Consider the following 14290-nt stretch of genomic DNA (forward strand, 5'->3'; position numbering starts at 1 on the left):
ACGCTGTGAACAATCTCAATGTCTTCACCATCCATCCTGATGCTGCCAATTGGTCCAGTGGTGAGAATCTTTGTCTTCTTGACCTAGGTCTGTGAGACCTAGCAGACAATATATTACACAGAGTAGATAATGTGATTTAGGTTTTAGGTATTGCAGAGAGCGGAAACATATTGAATTTAAAATATTTACAAATTGGAAAATAGGAGCCCTATTGGTGCAGTGGTTATATACTCAGGTGCTCACCAGAAGGCCACAACCAAACCACTGGCCATTGCATGTGAGAACGATATAACAATGTACTTTTTTAAAGATTTCTTAAAAACATGATTGGCTAAGTTGAATGAATTTTCATTTTCATTTTACCTAAGGTGTGGTCTTTTACCTTCATTAGAAAGTATTTTAAGTAATCTTTGCATTTAGCAAGCAAAGTTACGGTATTTACCTATCTTGAGTTGCTAATGAGTCTTTATGTGATCTTAATGCTTCATTCTTCCTATAGCCTACCTTTTCGGATTATTTGTTCATCATGCAAATTCAACAAGTAAGGTAAAAGGGTACTAACCTGCCACATACTTTTTCAGTTTTAAACAATACAGTATCTCTTCTTTCTATTTGATCAATTGCATCTTAATCCATGTGCATAGGTGAGCATAAGAAAGCATTCTGAGATTCTGATTCATAGTGTAATACATAGTTTTTTTGTGTGTGATCCTTTACATAGAATAGCTTCATGGACGATAATTTTTTTTTATATTATCTGCTTTCAGGCAAGATCTATGTGATAGCAGTGGTATCTTCTGAAGCCAACTTGAATATCTGGTAGTTTTCTACTAATGTATGACTGTAATTGTTTTAAAGTAATCTATAGAAAATTTTTATTCTAATTTATTTTTTTGTTATTTGTTTGCATGCTATCACTCAGACACATCACACTTTATTCATGTACATTTTGTTTCATGTAATTATTTTCTGACACATGATATTAATGCTATTTCTTAATATATATAATGCATGGCCTTAAACCAGGACTTGATATGAAAAAAAATGGTAAAAAGTTAATTTATTAACAAAAAGTAAACTCAATACTTTTCTGAAAAGAGACAATCTAATTCACACATTTTACAATAAAGTGTCATATAATTTTCAACATTCAATAAAACATTACTAGACATGAAAAGTTTGAGAAAACGTAAAAATAAAGAAGGACAATGAATCAGTGCAACTAGCCACCCAAACGTTGGAATTTGTAAGCGAAGTTTTAAAGAAGGCATCACAAACATTTATCACAAATATTTTCAAAAACATAATGCAAAATGTATGATCTTAGTGAGTGAATAGTTGGGAAATGTTGTTGCGGTGTACCACTGAGTCCGAACTGACACATTGTGAACCCTCCAGTGTCTTTTCAATGGCACTAAATCTTATGGGAGGAGATTGCCCTTCTTTCCCCCACAGATTAGCTAACCGATTCAAGCTGTGTACCTTTGAGTTAGTGCTATACCAGAGAAATAAATAATTATGAAATAAAAACCGAAAAATAATTTTAAGATATTTTCAGATAAATCTAGGAAACTTTTAACCAGTAGTTCTGTACTGTAAGAAACACCAATAAAGCTCAAGGTGCTGAAGAAAAGTATAATAGCTAGAATTTAGAATAGCATAAAGAAAAAAGAAATACAGTTTCTAGCTTCTGTTAAGAAGTTGTGCTGCGAACGCACAGGCAGGTGGTTAAAATCTACCAGCTGCTCCACTGGAGAAAGAGGAACCAAGTCCTCCAACGTGATTTACAGCCTCTGAGAACCACTGCAGGGTAAACTATGTGTCATTACCAACTCAATGGCACACAACAACAAAGGCTAATAAAATAAATTTAAAGGAAAAATGAACTCAGTATGAGGATATTTTAAATCTAGTTTAGTTTTCTTTCTATTTTCTAAACAACTTAAATAAAAACCACATAACAAAACCACAAAGTTATGGGTAGAAAAAGTGATGTAGTTTCTTGAGGCCAATTTTAATAGCAAACCATGTTATTGAGAAATACACTGATAAAACCCTCACATGAATTCTTTGAACTTATGAATAAAATCTATTGTCTTAAGAAAGAGCCAAATGGAAGCTCTTGAAACTACATCTCTGACCACTTCACAGATAGTAAATAAGAAGGAATACTTCATCCCAAAGGAATTTTACACCATGACAAAGATTTAAGAGATTAGGGAAAAGAATTAACAACATTTTCCACATGAGATCATCTGACCTCAGTAAAAGCCAGTGGAACCATAGTGGTTGATCACAGTCTGTGTAACTTAAGCAAACTGTGATGTTAATAATTGCTGCATTGCCAAATGTGATAGGTTTTCAAAGGCTTGAGATTTTATGCTACCTGCAAGCTCACTGATTTATTATTTCCTCGCCATTTAATAAATGTTGGCAACAAGCCTTGAGATTCTCAAGGCTGTTTATTATTCATAGCAAGAATTGCATCAATACATGTACTAGTCGCACTTCATACAAAATAACACAAAGAGAGGCAGGTAAATTCTGCATATAAAATGGTAAATGTTACAGGAGAGAAATTCAAAGCTTAACTTGAAACTTTAATAATATGTAGAATGTCTACTTGATATTTCTTTAATAAGAGATATTATCTTTAGCATTTTGTCATTTTTTAATTACTGTGCAGTTACTCATCATAACTCAAGGTGTTATGACTCCACACAATTTTCAAGGCTGTGATCTTTCAGAGGTAGACCATGAGGCTTGTCCTTCAAGGTGCCTACTGGTAGCTTGGCTAAAAGTCATGAATTTAATTCTTTGAGACAATCAAGGACTCCTTATTTTCATTATTTCTTATTTTGTGTGTCCTCGAATCCATTTTGATGCACAAAGACTCTAACCAAAATGAGGAATACCATCACTGATTTGATTTATTGTAACTTTGTTGTTCTTATGTGCTGTCAAGTTGCTTGCAACTCATAGCAACCCTATGTACACCAGCCCTGAACCCTGCTCTGTCCTGTGCCAATGTTATTATTGTCTCCAACACACCTACCCCCACTACCACAGATGCTGAGTCAATTAATCTCATTGAGAGTCTTCCACTTTTGTGCTGTTTCTCCACCCTCCCAGGCATGACGTCCCTCTCCAACATGTTCTTCCTTGAAACATGCCCAAAGTAAGTCAGATGAAGCTTCAGAATAGGACATAATAGAATTGTTCCTTGGGATTTCTAAGGTTATAATATCTATAGAAGCAGTTTGCCACACTTTCCTTCCTCAGAGCAGCTGGTGGGTTTGAGCTGTTGAACCTTTGACTGGCAGGCAAGCCCTTGACCACTGCCACCAGGCCTCGTTAGAGACCCTACACCTATCAAAACAAACCCACTCCTATTGAGGAATTTATTTCTACTCATGAAGAATAAACATATAAATGTCTTGGGGAAAGTGCAACCAGAGTGCTCCTTGGAGGCAAAGATGAAAAAGCTTCATCTCATACTTTGGCATGTTGTTAGAAGAGGCTATTCTTGGAAAGGGACATCATGCTAAAGAAGGCAGAAGGTCAGTAAAGGAGAACGCGACCCTCACCGAGATGGGTGACACAGTGACTGCAGCTATGGACTTAAGTGTGTCAGAGATGATGAAGATGGCACAGGACAGGACAGAATTCAGATTTGTTGTTATTACGGTTGCTATGAGTTATACTCTACTTGACTGCGCCTAATAATAACAATAACAACATAATGAACCTCAATAAATTATCCAAAATTATGAATCTTAACACTATCTACATACCTTTTAAATCTGTCTATATGTGGAACAGATTATGCAGGAGGCTGGGCTCTATGAGGAGAAATGTGGCATCAAGATCGGAGGTAGACTCATCAACAATCTGCATTATGCAGATGACACAATCCTGGTGCTGAAACTGAGGAGGACCTGAAGCACTTGCTGCAGAAGGTCAAGATTGCAGCCTTCATTATGGAGTGAAGCTCAACATCAAGAAAACTAAGATTCTCACCACTGGGCCAATTCGCAGAGTCAAGAAAGATGGTGAAGAGATTGAGATTGTTAACAGCTTTACTTTGCTTGGCTCCACAATCAACACTCTTGGTACCAGCAGCCAGGAGGAAATAAAAAGATACATTTCATTGGGAAAGTCTGCTGTCAGAGACCTCTCCAAAGTGCTAAAGAGCAATGATGTCAGTCTGGAGACTAAGGGGTGCAAGATATAGGCCATGATCTTTGCAATTACTTGCTATGCATTGGAAAGCTGGACAATAACTAGGGATGATAGAAGGAGAATTGATGCCTTTGAGCTCTGGTGCTGGAGAAGAGTGTTAACAATACCATGTACTGCTAGGAGAACAAACAAGTTCATCCTAGAGAGGGTAAGACCAGGTTGCTCATTGGAGGCAAGGATTCTGAAGCTTCATCCAAGATACTTTGGAGATGCTGTAAGGCAGGACCAGTCCTTGCAGAGGGATGCCATGCTTGGGACGGTGGAGGGACAATGCAAGAGAGGAAGACTCAGGATGAGATGGATTGATTCAGTGACTGGGATAATGGGGGTAGGTGTGTCAGAGACAGTGAGATTGGCACAGGATAGAGCAGGGTTTAGGGCTATTGTACATAGGGTCATTATGAGTTGCAAGCAACTTGATAGTACATAACAACCCTTAACCTATTCTGCCTCCTGGGTTCCTGGGTAGTAAGTAAAACCCAGTATTTGCTCCATAGAGAGGTACTGTATCTTTCAAGGATTTGTATAATAAGAAAGTCTTGAAATAGAACTCTAGAGTAACTCTTGAGTAACTGAGGGAATATATGTTTGAAATGTGGTATTGTGCAAGAGAGGAATCACTAGCAGCGCCTTGGTGCTGTGTAAGCTTTCCTTATATTTAAGACACACCCATTTGTCTCAGCTGTAACTTTGTCCCTGTATCTTTCATGTCTTACTTCCAAGCCAAAGTTCTTGCAATAACTCTTGCCATTTTCATGATGATTAAGGCCGAGCTATCTTTGCTTATGTCACCAGCTAAAATGAAAGAGTCCTCACACAAAGCACTAATTGAAAAATAGAGACCACAGCAATGGCTTAGTGGTGGAATAATGAAGTTGATTAACTTCTAGCTTCTCAACTGGGTGCTTAGAGGAAGAGAAGGGAATATAATACAGCCTGAAGTGCATGGGAGTTAACACTTGATAGGGCAGATTGGGAAGATTCAAGAAATGGTATAGAGGCAGCAGGGAATTCCTTCCCCTTTCTGATCGGCCATGGATTACTCTGATGTTCACAGAACCCTGTAGATAGTCCAGATTTTTCCTCAAGAACTGACGCAGCGACCATGGACCTGATGGTGAGCCACATTGTATTTACTTTCTGTCCTTTGTGACTTACTTTCTTCCCCCTTCCTACCTATGTGCTCCTTCGTACTCTCTGCTAAAGCATGAGCACGTGATTTTTGCCTTAGATAATTTCTAAAAGATTCAGTACACAGTGTGCTGGTAAATAGCAGACAAAAGTGAGGAGATTAAATGGATAGGCTCAATCATGGAGAATCTTCAGTGTTGACCTCAGGTCAACATTGTTGTTGTTGCTGTTGTTAAGTGCCATTGAGTCTTAGATGACTCATAGCAAGTCTATGAACAAAAGACCTGAACACTTGCATAACTTTCTTTTTCTTTTTTTTTTTTTAATATGGAACGCTTCACGAATTTGTGTGTCATCCTTGTGCAGGGGCCATGCTAATCTTCTCTGTATCGTTCCAATTTTAGTATATGTGCTGCCAAAGCGAGCACATAACTTTCATCATTGCTCCAAGTTCATAGGGTTTCTAGAGGCAAGCTATTTTCAGAAGTGGATGCCACTCTTGCTTCCAAGCTTGTTTTAATTGGGAGCTCCTCCAAACACTGTCCCATGAGTAACAAATATCGCCTTTGACACACCAGTGTCACAGTGTTCAGGTTCACAGCAACCACGAATTAATGCTGTATAGCAAATGGACAGATTAATGCTATACAACCTAGAAGGATATTAGTATACTATAGTATAGTATTTAATGCTATAATTAGACCTCACTGGGTACAGATATTAGTAATAGGGAAAATGGATTTCTTAAGATCTACATTCTACAAAATTCTATAAATTATATACCACATATATACACACACACACACACACACACACACACACACACAAACACATATAAAATGACACATATGTGCAAAACTTGTCAGTAATTCCTAAGAGGATATAGCTTTAGGCTCCTGAGGATATTTTTGCTACATATTAACTATTTCCGAACCTGTACAAACTTTATTACTCAAAATTAATGTTTTCTTAAAACTCACTAAATTTTGTCTATAATTATCTCAATGTTAATTCATTTTTCCTATAACCAAATATTTGTAAAGATACTTTGACTTTGTTTTCAGTATTGAGTTAATAGCATTTGGAGGCACTGAGTTGAGTTCTAAGATTACCACAATGCCTGCCTGCTTCTGCCTCAAAGAACATAAATGACAAATTCAAAAGGTTTCAGGTAAATACTTCAAAACAAAACACAGCTACCTACAACAAACTACCACCTTTATATTGTACTCTTACTCTTCTTCTCAATTCCAAACAAGCAAGAAAGACAGAAATAAAATATTTAGGTCCTAAGAATCTGTGATTCCATATTTGCAAAGAGTACCAGGAACAGGGCACTGCACCAATAAAGTGAGTGCCTATCTAGACATTCATTAGCTAATTAAACTGGGGAACAAAAATTGCTGATTCTTTATCTTCATGTAATTTCTATAAATCTCTTAGTTTAATAATATAGTTAGACTCTCCTTGCTGCCTATGACCCATCTTTCATGTACTACAGTGAGAAGGTCTGCCAGAGGTGAACCAAGGTTTCCACAGACTTCATAAGAAAGCTGCAGCAACTTATGCTTGAATATCTCTTCTTCTTTCCCCTTCTTACTGTTTAGTATGCATATAGCTTAAGAACCAGAAAGAAGGTCTCCTGTATCGTTACCATACCTCTGTGATGCTAAAGGTAATTTGTGAAAATAACATGCCATTTCATTGAAATTCCATCTCTCGCTTAAATTTTGGGGAGAGTAAAACAAAATTAGTTATAGGTGAGTAAAACATATGATGAATATTAGTAAATACAAAATATGCTAGAATTAAAATTATGCATAATTTGGGAATTAATTGTTCTTGTTTTGCAACATGGAGTCAGAACCAACCCATACCTGCCCATCCAGCAGGTTTTCAGAAGCAGTAAGTCTGTCTATGGCCATACCACCCTGCACATGCCCAATCTCATCTGATCTCAGAAACTAAGCAGGGTTGGGCCTGGTTAGTACTTGGATGGGAGAAGTAGTAAATCCCATCGGAGGAGATTGCCCATTCTTCTCCCAGGGACCTTCTGGTGGATTTGAACCTCATACCTTTGGGATTGAAGCATAGCTTCTTACCACAAGGACAAATATGCAAGGATTCTAACATTGTATATCTAATTTATATATGATAAAAATAATTGAACAATTATGCATACTTCAAAAGTTAATTAGGGCTCTATATGTCTTTTAAGTTGGATTCAGAAGAGTTTATGGAAAAAAGGACATCATTGCTGATGTCAGCTGGATCTTGGCTGAAAGCAAAGAATAGCAGAAAGTTTATTTGTGTTTAGTTTGACTACAAGAAAGAATTTGACTCCATGGATCATAATAAATTATGTTATAAATAAATTATAACATTGAGGAGAATTAAAATTCCAAGACACTTAACCATGCTCATATAAAACATGTACATAGGCCAAGAAGCAGTTATTTGGACAGAACAAGGGGTTATTACTGCATGGTTTAAAATCAGGAAAGACATGCATCAGGGCTTTATACTTTGTGCCTAATGTCAGCAGGTGCAAGTTCTTTGTAAGACATTATGTTGTAGAGAAGCAGTGGTATATCCACACAATGGAATACTATGCTGCATTGCAAAACAAGGAACTCATGCAATATTATTCAAAGTGGGTGACCCTGGAGGACATTATGCTGAGTGAAATATCTCAGTCACAAAAGGACAAACACTGCATAGTGCCGCTGTTGTAGAAAGTGACGGACATCAGGGTTGGGGTAAGACTGATAAAAACTGTATAGATTATGTATACTGCATTGAAACAGATGAGGGAGAGAACAGTTTAAAAGTGATATATGATAGCATATTATGATTATCACAGGAAGTCAGAATTAAGATTGCATAGTGGAGTGCATTTGGTGCGGTGGGTGGGCAGGGGCAGGGTCAGGGGGATTGTATACCAATGAAGAAGTTTATCTTTTGCTTTTCAAGGAGAGGAGTGAACCTGGGGGAGGGGGTAGAGAAAAAAGAGCAATGAATGAATGAAAATCCAGAATCTCTGTAAATGTTCATTAAAATTTATAAAATAAAAAAAAAGAAAACGACATTATGTTAGAAAAACTAGAGGATCAGTGAAAGAGAAAAAATCCTCAGTGAAATGGACTGACACAGTGACTAAGAATGGGCTAAGGTGTGGCAGACATAGTGAGGAAGGCATAGGTAAGTGCAAAATTCATAGGGTTAAGGTTGCTATGAGTTGTAACTTGACAGCACCTAACATGTCTTTAAATACTTATGCTATTTAGTAAAGAAAAAAATAACTTATAAAACTATATGTATTAAGTTTCTATACAGGGAAATTTTGAGATTGAAAACCCTATATGAATATTATATGTCCATTGTACTTCTTATTAGCTGTCATCTAGTTAGTTAATTATGTATGAGGAGGGGCTATTCCTTGGAGAAGGAGATGATGCCGGGAAGGTTGGAGGGTCAGCAAAGGAGAGAAAGACTCTCAACCAGGTGGATTGACACGGTGATTGCTGTAACACACTCTTGTGTGTCAGGAAGTGTGAGGATGGCACAAGGTAGAGCAGAGTTCAGGTCTTTTGTTAATAGGGTCTCTATGAGTCATATTCAACTTGATGATGGCATCTAACGACAACAACAACAGTTAATTATGAATCTTCATAACCTTATGTAAAACATGATGTTACTGAGTCCTATGAGTGTCCTTGATAATTGGTATGTTTTAGTTCACTGTTGTGGCTGTTATCTCAATTTATCTCACTTGAGTGCTTGCTTCATTTTTGCTACTCTTTTCTTTGCCAAACATGATGCGCATTTTAAGCTAGCGATCTTTCCTGGTGAAAGTTTTAAAATTAGATAGCTAAAATCTTACCACCCTTGCTTCTAAGAATGATTCTGGTTGTCTTTCTTCTAAGACAGATTTGTTCATTTTTTTTGATAGTATACATTGTAAGCAATATTTTTTTAATTAATAAATTCTTCAGTCTTCTGTTTTTATGTTCTAGTGTTCCTGTGCATATAAGGCAATTGATAATGAGTTGGGTCAGTGTAGTCAGTAGAGTAACATCTTTGTTTTAAAAAATTTGAAAGTTGTCTTTTGCAGTCAATTTGTCCAATGTGGTGTATTATTGGATTTCCTGTTATTTCCATAGATGTTGATTATTGATTCAAGTAGAATAAAAGAATTTTAATATATTTAGAAAACCAAAATAATGCCCATCAACTACAGTTGATGCTTGAGGACAGAGAAGTGCCTCATTAGGTGGAAAAGTCCACAAATCTTTACAGAAACATATAACCTTATCTTTCTCCCATGGAGCAGCTGGTGAATTGAAATTGCTAGCCTTTGTGTCAGCATTTTAGTGATTTCTCCACTATCTTATATGGGTTCTGCTAATATTCAATTGTTGTTTTTAGGTAACATCTGAGTTGCCTAGGACTCATGAGGACCCTATGCACAACAGAATGAAACATTGCCTAATACTGTGTCATCCTCACTTGGGCCTTTTACTAGAGTCTCTATGTCAATCCATCTTTTTAAGGGCCATTTTTGTTGATCCTCTCATTTGCCAAGCATATTGTCTTCCTATATGAACTCCTGATAACATGCTCAAGGTGTGTGAGACAAAGTGAGACAAAGTCTTGCTTTTCTAAGGAGTATTCTGTCTGACACTCTTCTAGGACAGGTTTGTTATTATTTTTGAGAGTTTATACTATCCTCAATATTCTTTGCTAACACCAAAATGCAAAGTTCAAAATTCAAAACAAAATTCTTCCTTTGTCTACCCTATTCAACTTTCACAGGAATATGAGGAAATTTGAGGTGTCTTAATTTGCTTTCTGAAGAAGTACATATACTCTGAGACAAGGATTCAAGGTCAAATAACATGGTCTTTGCAATTATGTGTTATGCTTCATAGAGCTGGACAATTACTAAGAATGACAGAAGAAGAATCAGTGCCTTTGAAATGTGGTGCCAGAGAAGAGTCTTGAACATACCAAGGACTGCCAAGAAAACAAATAGGTCTGTCTTGGAGTGGATTAAACTACATTTTTCCTTGGAGGCTAGGATTTTGAAATTTTGTCTTACATACTTTGGGTACATGGCAGGAGAGACCAGTCTTGGGAGAAGGACATCATGCTTGGAAGAGTGGAGGGACAGCACAGGACAGGAAGACCCCAGATGAGATGGATTGATATCGTAACTGGGACAATGGGGGTAGATGTGTCAGAATTAGTGAGACTGCCTCAGGACAGGGAAAGGTTCAGAGCAACTGTAGGGTCGTTATGGGTTGCAGAAGACTTGATGGTACATAACAACAATACCAAGAGAAAGGAGAAGGGAGCACGAGCATAGGAAAGGAATAAAGTCAATTGTGTATATTATCAAGAAAATTTTCACTGTGGAGAATTGGAGAATAATCTTATTTGGGAATGGGCATGATATGAATAATACACTTCAGAATTATCAAACAATGATCAAAGAGCTGACCTATTTAAATGCCAGATGGTTTCTGTCATTGATGAAAGGCTGCTTCAAAAAGCTCTCTTAGATTTCCTTTATAGAATATCAGCTTAATCTCTAATCTTCCTCTCTATCCTTTTCCAGTGAAGAGTTTGGCTGTAATTGGTATCTGAAAAATGTACCACATCCTAGTCTATGTCTGATCACTTAGAAATCCATAAGTCTAAAAGGTAATATCCCAGATCAAGATCATGTATATATTTCACTTTCAGCCTAAAATACTAAAATTAAACTTGGTTTAGGAAGAAGATAAATCAATCAACACTCATTAAATATTACAGCATTCATAAATAGCGTAGTACATGTTGAACTAAGGCATTAGGAATAGCATTGATGAACTCCTTACAAGACAGTTTACAGTTGCTTGAGTGTTTTTATCCTCATAGCACTTGGTTCTCTGCTATCAAGGGGATGCCAATGTAGAATGAATCAGTGTGAAGAGTACAACCCCCTCATAGAGCTCCCAGGTTAGGAAACTTTTTTTCTAAGTTTTGTTAATTTTAATGAACATTTACAGAGATTTTGGATTTTCATTCATTCATTGTTGCAATTTTTTCTTTAACTCCCTCCCATCAGTTCACTCTTCTCTTTGAAAATCAAAAGATAAACTTCTTCATTGATATACAATTGCCCCGACCCCGACTCAGCCCCCCCTCAATGCACTCCACTATGCAACCTTAATTCTGGATTCCTGTGATAATCATAATATGCTATCATATATCACTTTTAAACTGTTTTCTCCCTCATCTGTTTCAATGCAGTATACATAATCTATACAGTTTTTATCAGTCTTACCCCAACCCTGATGTCAGTCACTTTCTACAACAGCGGCACTATGCAGTATTTGTCCTTTTGTGACTGATATATTTCACTCAGGATAATGTCCTTGAGGGTCACCCATTTTGAATAATATTGCTTGTTTTCAATGCAGCGTAGTATTCCATTGTATGGTTATACCACAGCTTCTCTATCCATTCGTTTTTGTTTATGGGCACTTAGGTTGTTTACAACTCCTTGTTATTGTGAACAAAGCTGTGCCAAGTTAGGAAACATTTTACCAAGAGCAGATTATTTCTCCTGTGGAATCGCTGGCAGAGTCTAACTGATCTTTGTCTGAGTAGTGGAGGACTCAATCACTGCACTACCAAGGGGGTCACATAGTTGACTCCTATTTGTGAACTCACTCAGAAAGTGTGTGCGTATTTACTACCCAAGTTTCTATCTTAAAGAAATACCTATTCAAGGGATCTCAGCAGCTTCTAGATCTTTTAGCATCTCTTATTACCTCTTTTATTGTTGTGCACCATCAAGTTGGAACTGACTCATATTTGACCTTTCAATGGATTTTCAGAAGAGTTTAATTGCACTGGAGGAGTTTGTCCATCTTTCTCCAACAGAACAGCTGGTGGATTCAAACTAAATATTTCTGGGATGGCAGTGCACCTCTTTATTACTAGGCCACCAGACCTGTTATGAAATCTAAGCCTCTCTTCTCATGATGCCAGATGTCTAATGCAAAGTTATGAGTTAAGCTGACCCTGAATGATCGACAAAACCAATTGTTTCTTTCATCTTATAAAGATTTTTTTCCACTGCCATAAACCCACCACTTAGCAAATATCCCAATAGTACCAATAAATCTATGTTAGTCCTACTAGTTAATGGATTTATGAGCAACTAAGTTGAAAAATTATACTTAAGCAAATTACAAAGTCAAGATAAAAGCTTCATAAATATTGACTCAACCTAATGGTTCCTTTCAGAAGAGAAAACCTCATCATGATAATGACATCTTCTTCCTAAATCATGAGCTTCTATAGGTATATTAATGTCATGAAGAACTTAAATGAGTGAAATGAATCTAAATTTTTCATTATTGATCTATATCCTTATTTGTATGTCAAGGACACTGCAAGTTTCTCAGAGTGAAATTTTGACAATAATGTGATAAGAAATAAAAGGGCATTTGTGGAGTGCAATGTACTATTTCAAAATACCGAAACAGGACCAAGTAAAACGGAATCATGAGAAAACATTCCCAACAATGTTTGATCTGCTTTGCTTTTTTCCATTAAAAGTTGTAGCCCACTAGTTAAAATGAAATATATTTACTTTCTTTTGTGAGGAATAGATTTGTCTATGGCCTGAAGAAAATATTACAATCTGTATAAAGACAGAAACAGTTCAGTTCATTAAGCAGACTAAAGAAATGTGTTTAGGGGTTGCTTAAGAAGTCATAAAAAATGAAACAGGAAGAAATAATAAATATGGTGGAGTTTACAGAAACCTACACAAACAAAACAGAGATTTGCTAATCAAATAAGTGGAGGTGGTTTATTTTTTGAAGGTAGTTTTTGTTTTGTTTTTGGCTTGCTTTTTTGCTACTGTGGGTATATTTTGCTACCCATCATTACATGTGGGAATGAGAAGAATCCTGAATTTCATTTTTTAAGGAAAAATATGAATCTATAAGAAATAATTTTTTTTAAAAAGAGTAGAACTCACTTCTGTTGAGTCAAACCTGACAGATAGCTGACTCTCCACTAGGTTTTCAGAGGCTCTAAGTTGCACAGGAGAAGAATGTCCATCTTTCTCCTGAGAAGTAACTGATGTATTTTAATCACCTATCTTTGGATCGGCAGCACAATGCCTTACCTAACTAGGCCACCAGAGCTCCCCAAGAAACAACGAGACAACACAATTTTATAAGGAAGCGCAAGTCTAATATTTCCACAAAATAATTAAAATTGAAGAATCTCAGATGTGACATATGGGAGACTAAAGTCCCAAGTGTTGAAGTCAGAAGTCACAAGGTAAAGACAGAGGTGTTATTGGCATTGCTTTTCTCTAACTATAAATGACCAAAAACATTTAGCCTGGTTGGATTAAAACATAACTATCTTTTAGTGCATTTTTGTTTTCTTAAAGTTAATTTTTACAGCAAATGGAAAATGTTTAAATTAGGAGAATAGTGGAAAAGTTTCAATTTAGACTACATTGTTGTTGAGCAGCTAAGCTGAAAATTTATGTTAGGAAAATTACAAGGTCAAGGTAAAATCTTCATAAATATTGACTCCACCTACTGGCTCCTTTTGGAGGAGTTGCTGTTGTTGTTATGTGCCGCCAAGTGGGAACTGACCCATAACTGACCCTGCAGGGAGTTTTCAGAGACAGTAAATCTCATGGGAGGAAATTGTCCATGCTTCTCCCATGGGGCAGCTGGAGGATTCAAACTTCCCTTTTGGATTGCAGTGCAGTGCAGCTCCTCACCATAGGCCACGACTATTTCTTATATCTAAGATGATCTGTTAATAATTTTCCAATTTTTTGAGTGAGAGTGTGTGTGTGTGTGTGTGTGTGTGTGTGTGTGTGTGTGTGTGT

Source organism: Elephantulus edwardii, unplaced genomic scaffold (genome assembly GCF_000299155.1).
Source record: "Elephantulus edwardii isolate Elephantulus edwardi_28Jun2011 unplaced genomic scaffold, EleEdw1.0 scaffold00199, whole genome shotgun sequence".
NCBI lineage: Eukaryota > Metazoa > Chordata > Mammalia > Macroscelidea > Macroscelididae > Elephantulus > Elephantulus edwardii.